At 41.4% G+C, this 13,598-nt stretch overlaps 1 protein-coding gene across 2 annotated transcripts in view; it reads right to left on the bottom strand.

Moving 5' to 3' along the window:
* Positions 1-13,598, bottom strand: part of LOC139552413 (signal peptide peptidase-like 3) — a 42,217-nt gene that overhangs the window by 4,496 nt on the left and 24,123 nt on the right. The gene's annotated exons all lie outside the window — the stretch shown is intronic.

Genomic DNA, 13,598 nt, shown 5'->3' with positions numbered 1-13,598 from the left:
ACAGGGTAACGGTCGCATTTTCGGCGTGGGAGAGGGACTCGAGACCGTAGGCGGAATGCGGCCTACCCTGTCCATAGCAGAACTGCTACAGGAAATTCTAGGCCTCGATTATGCCCCCACCCTTGACCGTGCGCACAGAAGCATAGTCCACACCGAAGAATGGGGAGCCGCCCAGACCCATAGTAGTTACATTCCACTACCTTCAGGAGGACGTTTTCCGTAAGGCAGCGCGAGCGGCTCCCATCACCCACTACGGACAGAATGTTCGCATTTACCCGGACTACACGGCGGCAGTCACAAAGAAGAGGTCAGCCTTCAACGAGGTGAGCGGGCTCCTACACCGCTGTCTGGACACCAAGTTCGGCATTCGTTACCAGCTGTACTGAAGATCACTACTCCCTCCGGCGAGTAGAAGACATTCTTAGACCCAACCAAGGCCAAAGAATACATTGTTACGCACCAACATCCACAGGAGGACAGGTGGCAAAAAATGAACTAGCTATTGTGGGCTCATACTGTGACCCTGCATTAGCCGTGCTAACGCGACCAAGGACCAACTAGTGCATTTATATCTTGATTGAAACTTGCCTCCACCCTGCTGCCAAAAATGACAAGTATTAATCCAGTAACTTAACATTATGAACAATGATGGTATGTATAGGGTGACATGTTCTCACACGGACAATATAGTTTGAATAGTATTTTATTTACAGTACATGGCACAATTAGCTTTTACCAACTAGTTGCGGCTGTACAGCGACGGTGCTAGGTGGAGCGGTAATAATTAGCCTAGTCGCTACCTAAGGCTAGCCACTGAGCTCTCTTTCCATGTCTTAATAGGGTACCCTACTAACATACTGTGAGCATGTTTAATACATACAACATATACTTACAACTCCCTTTTTTATATATTGTTTTACTATCCTTCAAATATGCATATTGCATAAGATACCTTGGATGGCTGAGGCGGTTGCCTCCAGAATCCCCTTTCCTAGGCGTAAACTTGATTATGTTTGGCCTGGATAGAGCTCTACTGAGGTTCAGTTTAACATGGTAGCATTTTGCTCTAATCTAGTCTAGGAGAGGTAGATTCAGCCTTCCAACAGGGGGAAGACCAGCATAGGGGCCCAAGTTTTAAAAAATTTTCTTTATATTTCTCTGACCTTTCAGCACATTGGTCATGTGATCGTACTAACATTAATTTCTGATTACTATGACTAATTCACATACTCTAGGCTCCACATGCTTTATCAGCTGGAACGTGAAAGGAATTAACCAGGTGGTCAAGCGTAGCCGAGTGTATGCTCATCTTAAATCCGGACATAGTTTATCTCCGGTCCAGCGACCATGATACACTAAAGAGAGGATGGGTAGACCAAATATTTCACTCCAACTTTGGTGCTAAGGCCAGAGGGGCAGCCATCCTTATCAGAAAAGGCACCCAGTTTGTCTCCTCCAAAGTAATTTCAGATACTAATGGCAGATATATTATAGTGATGGGGAAATTGTTTAGCACACGTTATTCTGGCTAACCTCTATGGTCCTAATTGGGATGACGCTCAATTTCTCTGACCTCATTGCAACACTTCCCGACCTTAACTCTCATCATTTGAAATTGGGCAGAGATTTCAATTGTGTATTGCATCCAAGTCGAGACAGATCCAGACCGAAGCCCAACAATGTAATTTCTAAATCAGGTGCAGTAATCAACTCATTCTAGAATCATATAATTTGTCTGATCCATGGAGAAGGAGCTATCACACTCCTAAACAGTACTCCTTTTTTCCTCTCCAGTCCACCGCTCATACTCTAGGATTGACTTTTCCTGCTGGACAATAGAATTCTTCCTTTTGTAACTAATAGTCAATATCACAGCATTGTTATCTCAGACCATAGCCCTGTCCAGCTAGATATCCACTTTCCAGACAGTACTGTGTCACAATGCACGTGGGAACTTGACCCACTAATACTATCCTGTAGTGCCTTTAAAAAAATACATATCAACTCACATTGATGTCTTTTTACAGATCAACTGCACCCCTGACGTGTCTCACTCTACTGTGTGGGAGTCGTTAAAAGCCTATCTAAGGGGCCAAATTATTTCATACACAGCGTACGGCACCAAACGCTTATCGGAGCTATCTCAACTCCTTCTAGATGTGGACAACAGATATGCATCTTCTCTGACTCCTGAACTCTACAAAGAGAGACTGCTACACCAATCGGAATTTGACAATCTTTCCACCAAACAAACGGAGCAGCTTCTGTTTAAGTCGAGACAAAAATTTGATGAACACGGAGAGAAAGCTGGCAAGTTGTTCTCACCAGCTTGGACATTCCGCTGCTAGCAGCACCATAACTGAAATCTGTATTGCAGCTGATTTAACTTCTACCAATCCCAAAGAAATAAACAATGAATTGAAGCAATTCTATTCTGCCCTTTACTCGTCAGAGGCTCTTCATGACATCTCGTACGCATGCATTTCTAGACAATCTGGACATCCCCTGTCGCAATTCAGATGAGCAAACCAACATGGATGCCTCAATAAGTGATGAAGCTACTACTATGGCAATCCAGTCCATTCAGAGCGGTAAAACCCCTGGGCCTGATGGCTTCCCTATTGCATTTTATAAAACATTCTCCTCTAAATTATCCCCCATCCTCACCTCAATGTACAATGAAATCCTTTCTAGTCAGAAATTGCCACAGACACTTACCCAGGCGACTATTTCGGTTTTGCTTATTAAAAAAGACAAGAATCCCCTAGACTATGGCTCATACCGCCCTATAAGCCTTTTGTGCTGCGGTTATAAAATTCTCACTAAAAAGGTCCTCTCGCGCCGTTTAGAGACTAATGCAATTAACTCTGACCAAAAGGGATTTATCTCAGGTAGGCAATCTTTCTATAATATGCGCCGGCTATTTAATGTTCTTTATTCTGCCCACTCAACTCTACAGCCAGAGTTGTCATCTCTCTTGATGTTGAAAAGGCTTTCGACCGGGTTGAGTGGGAATATCCATTTACAGTACTAGAGAGATTTGGGTTTGGCCCGTCATTCCTTTCCTGGATTAAGATTTTGTACTCATCCCGTGGCTTCTGTCCGCACCAACAATGTTACCTCCAGTTACTTCACTCTCCACAGGAGGACCAGGCAGGGTTGCTGTTTATCCCCTTTCCTATTTGATATGGCTATTGGCCTCTTGCTATCGCCCTGTGGACGGAGCAGAGGATTAAGGGAATATTAAGGGGCAACAACTCACAAGGTGTCCTTATATGCAGACGATCTTCTTTAATACATCTCTAAAACGGTGGAGTCTATACCCTCTCTCTTGGACATGCTACAAGGTTTTGGGACATTCTCTGGTTATAAGTTAAACCTAACAAAAAGCGTGATCCTCCCCATTAATCAGTTAGCCGAAGAATTGGGTGTGCCAACTTCCCATTTAAGGTGGAGCATCAGGTCTTTACTTATTTGGGGATAAAGGTCAAACGCTCATTTAAGGCTCTGTTTAAACATAACTTCAAAACACTCCTGGAGCGCACTAAGCAGTATTTCATAAGGTGGTAGTCTCTTCCATTTCTTTAACATGTCGCATTAATTCTGTTAAGATGACTGTATTACCTAGGTTTTTGTACTTATTCCAGATTCATAGCTACACAGCTACATTTCCAACTCCATTCGGAATAAGTCAAATCCACAAATGAGAAAGGTATATCTAGAGACCTAAGCCAGTAGGCGGGCTGGGCCTTCCCAATTTTTTACAATACTACCGGTCAGCAAATACATCTAAATGTGTTTATTGGGTTTCTACATTTGAGAACAAGGATGGCCCAACTTGGGCCATCATGGAGTTACAGTCAAGCCTTCCAACTTCTCCAGTCTCGCTCCTGTGCTCCCCAATGCCCATGAACCTTGGCACCCATGTTTTGAACCCCACTGTTAAGAACTCCCTTAAAATCTCGTCCCAATTCCGAAGTCACTTTAGCCTTAAACAAGCGAGCGGCTTCTCCCCATTAACATCTAATCCCAGCGTCACAGATTGACACGGAATTCCAGTTCTGGCATAGGAACGGTGTGGTGTTTTTTTGTGACCTATTTGTTGATAACACATCTCATTCCATACTCTGAGGGTTGACCATAATATTCCCAATACCCACTTTTTTAGATACCTGCAAACTCGCAGCTTTGCCCAAAAACATTTCCCTTCATATCCACTCGAGCCTACTAAGTGTCCAGTCGAGAGGTGCTTAGAGCTTAACCTTTATCTGAAGGGCACAATCTCCAGATTATACGACATAATACAGAACATTAATCTGCCTTCCTTTGCAAATACAACATCTGCATGGGAGCAAGACATAGGTGACGAGCTACCCGATGATATATGGCAACAAACTATTAGGCGTATCCACACATCATTTTGCATAAGGCATGGGCTTATTCAGTTTAAGGTTTTGCACCGTCTTCATTACTCAAATGACAGATTGGCAAAAATATACCCAAATGTTGACCAAGTGCTTGAGATGCCTCCTGAGTCCAGCAACTGTGGGACATGTTTTGCTCATGCCAATCTAAACTTTGAGTGGCCTCTGGGACCCCATTTGAGGCACTCACATGTGCAATACAACTGTTAGCCCCAACCTGGTCACTGCCATTTTTGGGGTACTCCCCTAGACCAGAATGTTAGCTCGCCGCCTTGTCCTCTTTCACTGGAAGTCTGCAAAGTCGCACTCCTTCATGCAGTGGGTTAAGGAGGTGATGTGATCTCTGCCTCTGGAGAAGGTTAGGTACATTGTGCATGGGTCCCGACAAAAGTTAAACTTAACCTGGGTCCCCATTAATACAACACGTGGAGAGTCTTTTACTTAGTGTAACTTGCATAGTTTGGTCATGTCTGTTCTATTGGCCATTTGTGCTCCTAATAATTTTTATAGAACTTTTTCCCCCCCCATTGTTTTTGTTTCTATTACTGTTTATTTCGGGTTCTCTTTCCTATTTAACTTACTTTTATAGATGCCTTGGTGGGCGGGTGGTTTGGAGGGAGGGGATGGTTGGGAGAATGAGGGGTTGTACTGTTTTTGTTATATCTGAAAATGTATAAATAGATAAAACATTTAAGTATATTTTAACATATTGGACCATGCATAAAGCCCAGTGTTTCCCAACCCTGGACCTCGAGTACCCACAACATTACACATTTGTAATGTAACCATGGACAAGCACGCCTGAACTTGTCAACCAATCATCAAGCCCTCAGTGAGCTGAATCAGCAGCCCAACCGATGAAGCATAGTGGCTACAAAATGTTACATAGGCTGAAGCATGGGGTTTGTCAATCCTGAATTATTATTTTTTATAATTATTATTCTATTATAAATATACATAATTACTCATTATTGTTATGTTTTTATTACAAAGCATGGCCCTTTCAAGACTCCATTGTCCTTTTTGAGCAGTGTTACGTAGCGATGGGCATTCCGAGTCTTTTCTGTGAGACGGACCATTTGGCTCCATTCATCTAAAAAAGAGCCATACACTGGGCCCCCAAACAGCTCTTTGTTCAGTAATGCTTAGAAAATATACCTAAAACCATTAAGAAAAAAATTGTACATCTAATTTAAAGCCTAAAATATTGCCCAACATGTCAGATTATGAAATGTGAGTTCAAATACATTATTACCTGACCAAATTATTAGATGGCCTGCAAAAAAAAAGAAAAAAAAAGAGGCTCTCTCCTCACTATATTGCTCCTGCACTGAGGAATTACCAACTTCAGAGAACGCTTTATAATTCTTCTGTAGATAAATCGACGTCTGGAGCCCAAAAAGCAATAGAAACAGCATGCAAATCAAGGAGCCAAATGAACGGCTCTTTCACATATGCTATTCGGTTCCCAACGTTCACCAAAAAGAGCTACTACAGTTGTGACCAAAAGTTTTGAGAATGACGCAAATATTAATTTCCACAAAGTTTGCTGCTTCAGTGTCTTTAGATATTTTTGTCAGATGTTACTATGGAATACTGAAGTATAATTACAAGCATTTAAGTGTCAAAGGCTTTTATTGACAATTACATGAAGTTGATGCAAAGAGTCAATATTTGCAGTGTTGACCCTTCTTTTTCAAGACCTCTGCAATCCGCCCTGGAAGGCTGTCAATTAACTTCTGGGCCACATCCTGACTGATGGCAGCCCATTCTTGCATAACCAATGCTTGGAGTTTGTCAGAATTTGTGGGTTTTTGTTTGTCCACCCGCCTCTTGAGGATTGACCACAAGTTCTCAATGGGATTAAGGTCTCGGGAGTTTCCTGGCCATGGACCCAAAATATCGATGTTTTGTTCCCCGAGTCACTTAGTTATCACTTTTGCCTTATGGCAAGATGCTCCATCATGCTGGAAAAGGCATTGTTCGTCACCAAACTGTTCCTGGATGGTTGGGAGAAGTTGCTCTCGGAGGATGTGTTGGTACCATTCTTTATTCACGGCTGTGTTCTTAGGCAAAATTGTGAGTGAGCCCACTCCCTTGGCTGAGAAGCAACCCCACACATGAATGGTCTCAGGATGCTTTACTGTTGGCATGACACAGGACTGATGGTAGCGCTCACCTTGTCTTCTCCGGGCAAGCTTTTTCCCGGATGCTTCAAACAATCGGAAAGGGGATTCATCAGAGAAAACGACTTTACTCCAGTCCTCAGCAGTCCAATCCCTGTACCTTTTGCAGAATATCAGTCGGTCCCTGATGTTTTTCCTGGAGAGAAGTGGCTTCTTTGCTGCCCTTCTTGACACCAGGCCATCCTCCAAAAGTCTTCGCCTCAATGTGCGTGCAGATGCACTCACACCTGCCTGCTGCCATTCCTGAACAAGCACCGTACTGGTGGTGCCCCGGTCCCGCAGCTGAATCAACTTTAGGAGAAGGTCCTGGCGCTTGCTGGACTTTCTTGGGTGCCCTGAAGCCTTCTTCACAACAATTGAACTGCTCTCCTTGAAGTTCTTGATGATCTGATAAATGGTTGATTTAGGTGCAATCTCACTGGCAGCAATATCCTTGCCTATGAAGCCCGTTTTGTGCAAAGCAATGATGACGGCACGTGTTTCCTTGCAGGTAACCATGGTTGACAGAGGAAGAACAATGATTCCAAGCACCACCCTCCTTTCGAAGCTTCCAGTCTGTTATTCGAAGTCAATCAGCATGACAGAGTGATCTCCAGCCTTGTCGTCAACTCACACACCTGTGTTAACGAGAGAATCACTGACATGATGTCAGCCGGTCCTTTTCTGGCAGTGCTGAAATGCAGTGGAATTGTTTTTTGGGGATTCAGGTCATTTGCATGCCAAAGAGGGACTTTGCAATTGCAATTCATCTGAACACTCTTCATAACATTCTGGAGTATATGAAAATTGCCATCATACAAACTGAAAATGTATATTTGTCATTCTCAAAACTTTTGGCCACGACTGTACTGTTGCGCAGCTGCACCTAAACCATGCTTGAAACACCGGTTGTAACTGAATTTGTAAAATGATGCCACTCGTGCAATTGAAGGACTAATTAAGTGGTAGCAATGGAAAACTGTTCCCCCCTCTTTTTTTACTAAAAGCCAAAACAGCGATCAAAAGTATTTTTGCATTAAGAATTGTTGTGCATTGACTGCTTGTAAGAATACATGTTACCCTCCCTATGACTCTTGCAACTTGAATGCACCTCAAGAGGAATATTTATCTGGCATGGAACACACAAGGCAACTAGGTAAATAGTTAAACTATTCTATGGGGTTTCCTGATTTTGTTCTAATAACATTACATGGCAAAAATATGATCACTGGAAAGTTGCATCCATACCTGAATGGTAAAGTATAGGCTTTGAGTGACTGACAGCAGCTACAGCAGGCTACACACCACTGTTTGAGTTGAGCTCCGCGATTGTGTGCATGATAAGACTTTTTAATTCTCTTCATCTGAACATCGGCGTGTCAGCAGCAATCATGCATGTCAATTCAGTGCACACAGCTTAACAGAGAAAATACAATTTGAGAATACATTTATTTGCCATTATAAACTGGGTGGTTCAAGCCCTGAATGCTGATTGGCTGAAAACATTTTTTTTTTACTGCTCTAATTATGTTGGTAACCAGTTTATAATAGCACTAAGGCACATCAGGTGTTTGTGGTATATTTCTAAGGACTGTATCCTTAGCCTTAGCCATATACCACACCCCCTTGGGCCTTATTGCTTAAAACTTCTTGTCACTACAGGGGGTGCTGTTTCAACTTCGACATTTTGCGTCTCCAAATTAAACTGCCTCGTACTCAATTCTTGCTCATACAATATGCATATTATTATTACTATTGGATAGAAAACAATCTCTAGTTTCTAAAACCGTTTGAATTATGTCTGTGGGTGAACCAGAACTCTTTCTACAGCGAAAATCATGACAGGACATGCGAAGGTCTGAAAACTAGGCTCTGATCTCGGATCAGTTTAAAGCTCTGTGTGTGCCCTATGGATCGAAATGAACTGCACCCGCCTTTCCCTGGATGCCAGTAACCAACGAGAAGTGGAATGGTGTTTCTACGTATTTCTCAGAGCTTATAAAAGGGCAAGGAACGAAGTGCGCTCTCTTTTCGACTTCCGCCATTACGCAACGCAAGACCGCAGGATAGCATTTTGAAACGCTCAGTTATCGGCCTTAGATTACATTTACATTTAAGTCATTTAGCAGACGCTCTTATCCAGAGCGACTTACAAATTGGTGCATTCACCTTATATATATTAGATATGATTATGATAGATATGTCCGTCTGTAATTTAATTCGGTATAGGTGTTAGAAACATCATAACGAAGTCATTTGAAACCGATTTATATCCGTTTATGCGAGTATATTGCTATTTTCGGAATTTTTGTAGTATTGCGTTTGAGGATTTGGACATGTGTGTGCCACGTAGATACTGTTAGCTGCTAGTTCCGAAGTTGAAGTGGACGTTTTACAACAAAGCAACGATTCTTTTGGACAAAAGGACACCTTGCCCAAGATTCTGATGGAAGCTCGTCCAAAAGTAAGAACTATTTATGATTTTATTCCGTATTTATGTGGAAAAATGTAAACGCATTTTTCGGCCATTATTGCGGCACTAGTCTGGCTGTAACGCACACTGTATGTCTAGTAACGTTAATTTTAAAAATCTAAATCAGCGGTTGCATTAATAACCAATGCATCTTTCATTAGCTGTCCAACCTGTATTTTTTTAGTCAATCTAATCGATAAATAATCGTAAACTTAGGTGCCCTTCCAAGATGGCGCCGGCCAGAATGCATGCCATGTTTTGACTGATTACATAGCATAACCACGATTTGTGATGCTAAATATGCACATTTTCGAACAAACTCTATATGCATTGTGTAATATGATGTTACAGGACTGTCATCTGAAGAATTCTGAGAAGGTTAGTGAAAAAATCTATATATTTTGGTGGTGATAACGTTATCGCGCTTTTTGCCTTGAATCAATGCTGGGGTGATGTTAGCTCATGTGGTATGCTAATATAACGATATATTGTGTTTTCGCTGTAAAACACTTAGAAAATCTGAAATATTGTCTGGATTCACAAGATGTTGGGCTTTCATTTGCTGTACGCTGTGTATTTTTCAGAAATGTTTTATGATGAGTAATTAGGTAATACACGTTGCTCTCTGTAGTTATTCTAGTCGCTTTGGTGAGTTTTGTGATAGTGGCTGCAATGGTAAACTATGATTTATACCTGAAAAATGCACATTTTTCTAAAAGAACATATGCTATACCATAAATATGTTATCAGACTGTCATCTTATGAAGTTGTTTCTTGGTTAGTGGCTATATATATCTTTATTTAGTCGAATTAGTGATAACTACTGATGGAGTAAAAAACTGGTGGAGTAAAAAAAGTGGTGTCTTTTGCTAACGTGGTTAGCTAATAGATTTACATATTGTGTCTTCCCTGTAAAACATTTTAAAAATCAGAAACGATGGCTGGATTCACAAGATGTTGGGCTTTCATTTGCTGTATGCTGTGTATTTTTCAGAAATGTTTTAGGATGAGTATTTTGGTAATTGACGTCGGTCTCTGTAATTATTCCGTCTGCTTCCAACGCTATTTCAGATTGCAGCTGCAATGTAGAACTGTGATTTATACCTGAAATATGCACATTTTTCTAAAAAAACATATGCTATACCATAAATATGTTATCAGACTGTCATCTTATGAAGTTGTTTCTTGGTTAGTGGCTATATATATCTTTATTTAGTCGCAATTGTGATAACTGCCCATGCAGGAAAAAAATGGTGGAGAAAAAAAAGTTGTGTCTTTTGCTATCGTGGTTAGCTAATAGATTTACATATTGTGTCTTCCCTGTAAAACATTTTAAAAAATCGGAAATGATGGCTGGATTCACAAGATCTGTATCTTTCATTTGGTGTCTTGGACTTGTGATTTCATGAACATTTGATTATATGATATCCCTGTGGCTTTAGGCTAGGCTATGCTAGTCAGCTTTTTTGATGGGGGGGATCCCGGATCCGGGGTTGTGACTCGTTAGAGGTTAAATATACACTGCAAGTACAAAACATTAGGAACACTTTCCTAATATTGAGTTTCACCACTTTTGCCTTCAGAACAGCCTCAAAATTGTCAGGGCATGGACTCTAAAAGTGTCAAAGGTGTTCCACAGGGATGCTGGCCCATGACTCCAATGCTTCCCACAGTTGTGTCAAATTGGCTGGTAGAGGATCTCTACGCTGAATAGTTTATTCTCTCTCATTCCACAGATGCTCAATTGGATTAAGATCTGGTGACTGGGCAGGCCACTGCAGTAAAACTGAATTCACTGTCATGTTTGTGGAACCATTCCTGGACAATCCTAGACTTGTGTCATAGAGCATTATCCTCCTGAAAAAAATATATTTGCAGATGGATACACTGCTGCCATAAAATGCACATGATTCGCAAAGATGTTCCGATATCCTGTGGCATTCAAATGTTTCTCCACTTTTAACAAGGGGCCCAATGTGTGTCATGAAAACACACCATGATGGATATGTGTGGTTCTTTACACCATTCAAACTATCACGGATTACAAAGGGAATACCAGCCGCGAGCTGCCCAGTGACGGGAGCCTACCAGACGAGCTAAATGCCTTATGCTTGCATCAAGGCAAGCAACACTGAACCATGCATGAGAGCACCATCTGTTCCAGACGACTGAGTGACCACGCTCTCCATAGCCAATGCGAGTAAGCCATTTAAACAGGTTAACATTCACAAGGCTGCAGGGCCATATGGACTACCAGGACTCAGAGCATTCGCTGACCAGCTGGTAAGTGTCTTCACTGACATTGTCAACCTCTTCCTGACCCAGTCTGTAATAACTACATGTTTCAAAGAGTCCACCATAGTCCCTGGCCCAAGAATGCCACACACCTAAATTACTACCGCCCCATGGCACTCACATCTGTACCCATGAAATGCTTTAAAAGGCTGGTCACCCCACACTGCCCTTTCCTACCTGGACAAAAGGAATACCTACGTGAGAACGCTGTTCATTGACTACAACTCTGCGTTCAACACCATAGTGCCCTCTAAGCTCATCACTAAGCTAAGGACCCTGGGACTGAACACCTCCCTCTACAACTGGATATTGGACTTCCTGATGGGTCGCCCCCAGGTGGTGAGGGTAGGCAACAACACATCTGCCACGCTGACCCTCAACACGGGGGCCCCTCAGGAGTGCGTGCTTAGTCCCCACGACGCCAACATCATTAAGTTTGCCAACTACACGACAGTGGTAGGCCTGATCACAGACGACGAGATTGACCTCCTCCCTATAGGCTGACACCTGGCAGTGTGGTGCCAGGACAACAACAACAACCTCTTCCATAACGTGAGCAAGACAAAGGAGCTGATAATGGACTACAGGAAAGGGCGACCACGCCCCCATACACATAGTCAGAGCTGTAGAGAGCAGGTCGAGAGCTTCAACTTCCTTGGTGTCCACATCACTAAGGAACTATCATGGTCCAAACTAGAGGTCGACCGATTAATCGGAATGGCCGATTTCAAGTTTTCATAACAATCGGAAATCGGTATTTTTGGGCGCCGATTTGCAGTTTTTTTTTTTTACACCTTTATTTAATCTTTATTTAACTAGGCAAGTCAGTTAAGAACACATTCTTATTTTCAATGACGGCCTAGAAACGAGGCAGAACGACAGATTTTTAACCTTGTCAGCTCAGGGGATCCAATCTTGCATGGATTACATTGCACTCCACGAGGAGCCTGCCTGTTAGCGAATGCAGTAAGCTAAGGTAAGTTGCTAGCTAGCATTAAACTTATCTTATAAAAAACAATCAATCAATGACTGTCATTGCTCCAATGTGTACTTAACCATAAACATCAATGCCTTTCTTAAAATCAATACACAAGTATATATTTTTAAACCTGCATATTTAGCTAAAAGAAATCCAGGTTAGCAGGCAATATTAACCAGGTAAAATTGTGTCATTTCTCTTGCGTTCATTGCACGCAGAGTCAGGGTATATGCAACAGTTTGGGCCGCCTGGTTCTTTGCGAACTAATTTGCCAGAATTCTACGTAATTATGACATAACATTGAAGGTTGTGCAATGTAACAGGAATATTTAGACTCATGGATGCCACCCGTTAGATAAAATACGGAACGGAATAAACGTTTTGTTTTCGAGGTGATAGTTTCCGGATTAGTCAAAGGTATATGGTTTAGAGAGAAATAGTCGACGCGTTATAATTCCTGTAATAACTTGCGGCTGAATTTGAAAGGGGTTCCTTCGTTATTTTACCGTTCATGTCTTCCATAGAGAATGTCATGATCTACTTCAAATAAGATCTGTGTTTCGTGCAGGCTTAAACCGCCTCGACGTTTTGATACCCGTGTAAATCTCACTAGGATAAGGTAACGTTTGTCAACATATTTTCATAAATCCACTCTACAATTTTTTTAAATCTTCGCTTATATTTAGCCAATATTGATCAGAGTTACCTTGTCCTATGGATATCTACACAGTTATAAAATTGGCACGGTGATGTAAGCCTACACGAAACACAGACCTTATTTTAAGTGAATCTAAAAATATCCTATGGAATAAATGAAGGAACCGCTTTTCAGATTTTGCTAGGTGTCATGGGAATTATGACTCGCACTTTGGTTGTCAATTCTTACCATGCCCATTATTAAAATAGGATTTCCTGCATATAGAAATTAAAGTTTTTGTTTTCAACATTCATCACAGGTAACTTAAACTCTTTTATTCAAACAGTTGAAAGTATTTGTCTCCTAAGCAGACTCTTCAGTATCATTGTCACTTCAGAGCTGTGTGCGTGTGTGTATTTATGTATTATATTAAGTTAAAATAAAAGTGTTCATTGTTCATTCAGTATTGTTGCAATTGTCATTATTACAAAAATGTGTGTGTATGATTTATATTTATATATATATATATATATATATATATATATATATATATATATATATATATATAAAACATTAATTATTTAATTTTTTATAAATCGGCATCGGCTTTTTTTGTCCTCCAATA

The sequence above is a fragment of the Salvelinus alpinus genome, chromosome 24, assembly GCF_045679555.1.
Source record: "Salvelinus alpinus chromosome 24, SLU_Salpinus.1, whole genome shotgun sequence".
NCBI classification, from domain to species: domain Eukaryota; kingdom Metazoa; phylum Chordata; class Actinopteri; order Salmoniformes; family Salmonidae; genus Salvelinus; species Salvelinus alpinus.
The sequence above is the reverse complement of the archived record's forward strand: the minus strand, read 5'-3'. Positions and strand labels throughout refer to the sequence as shown.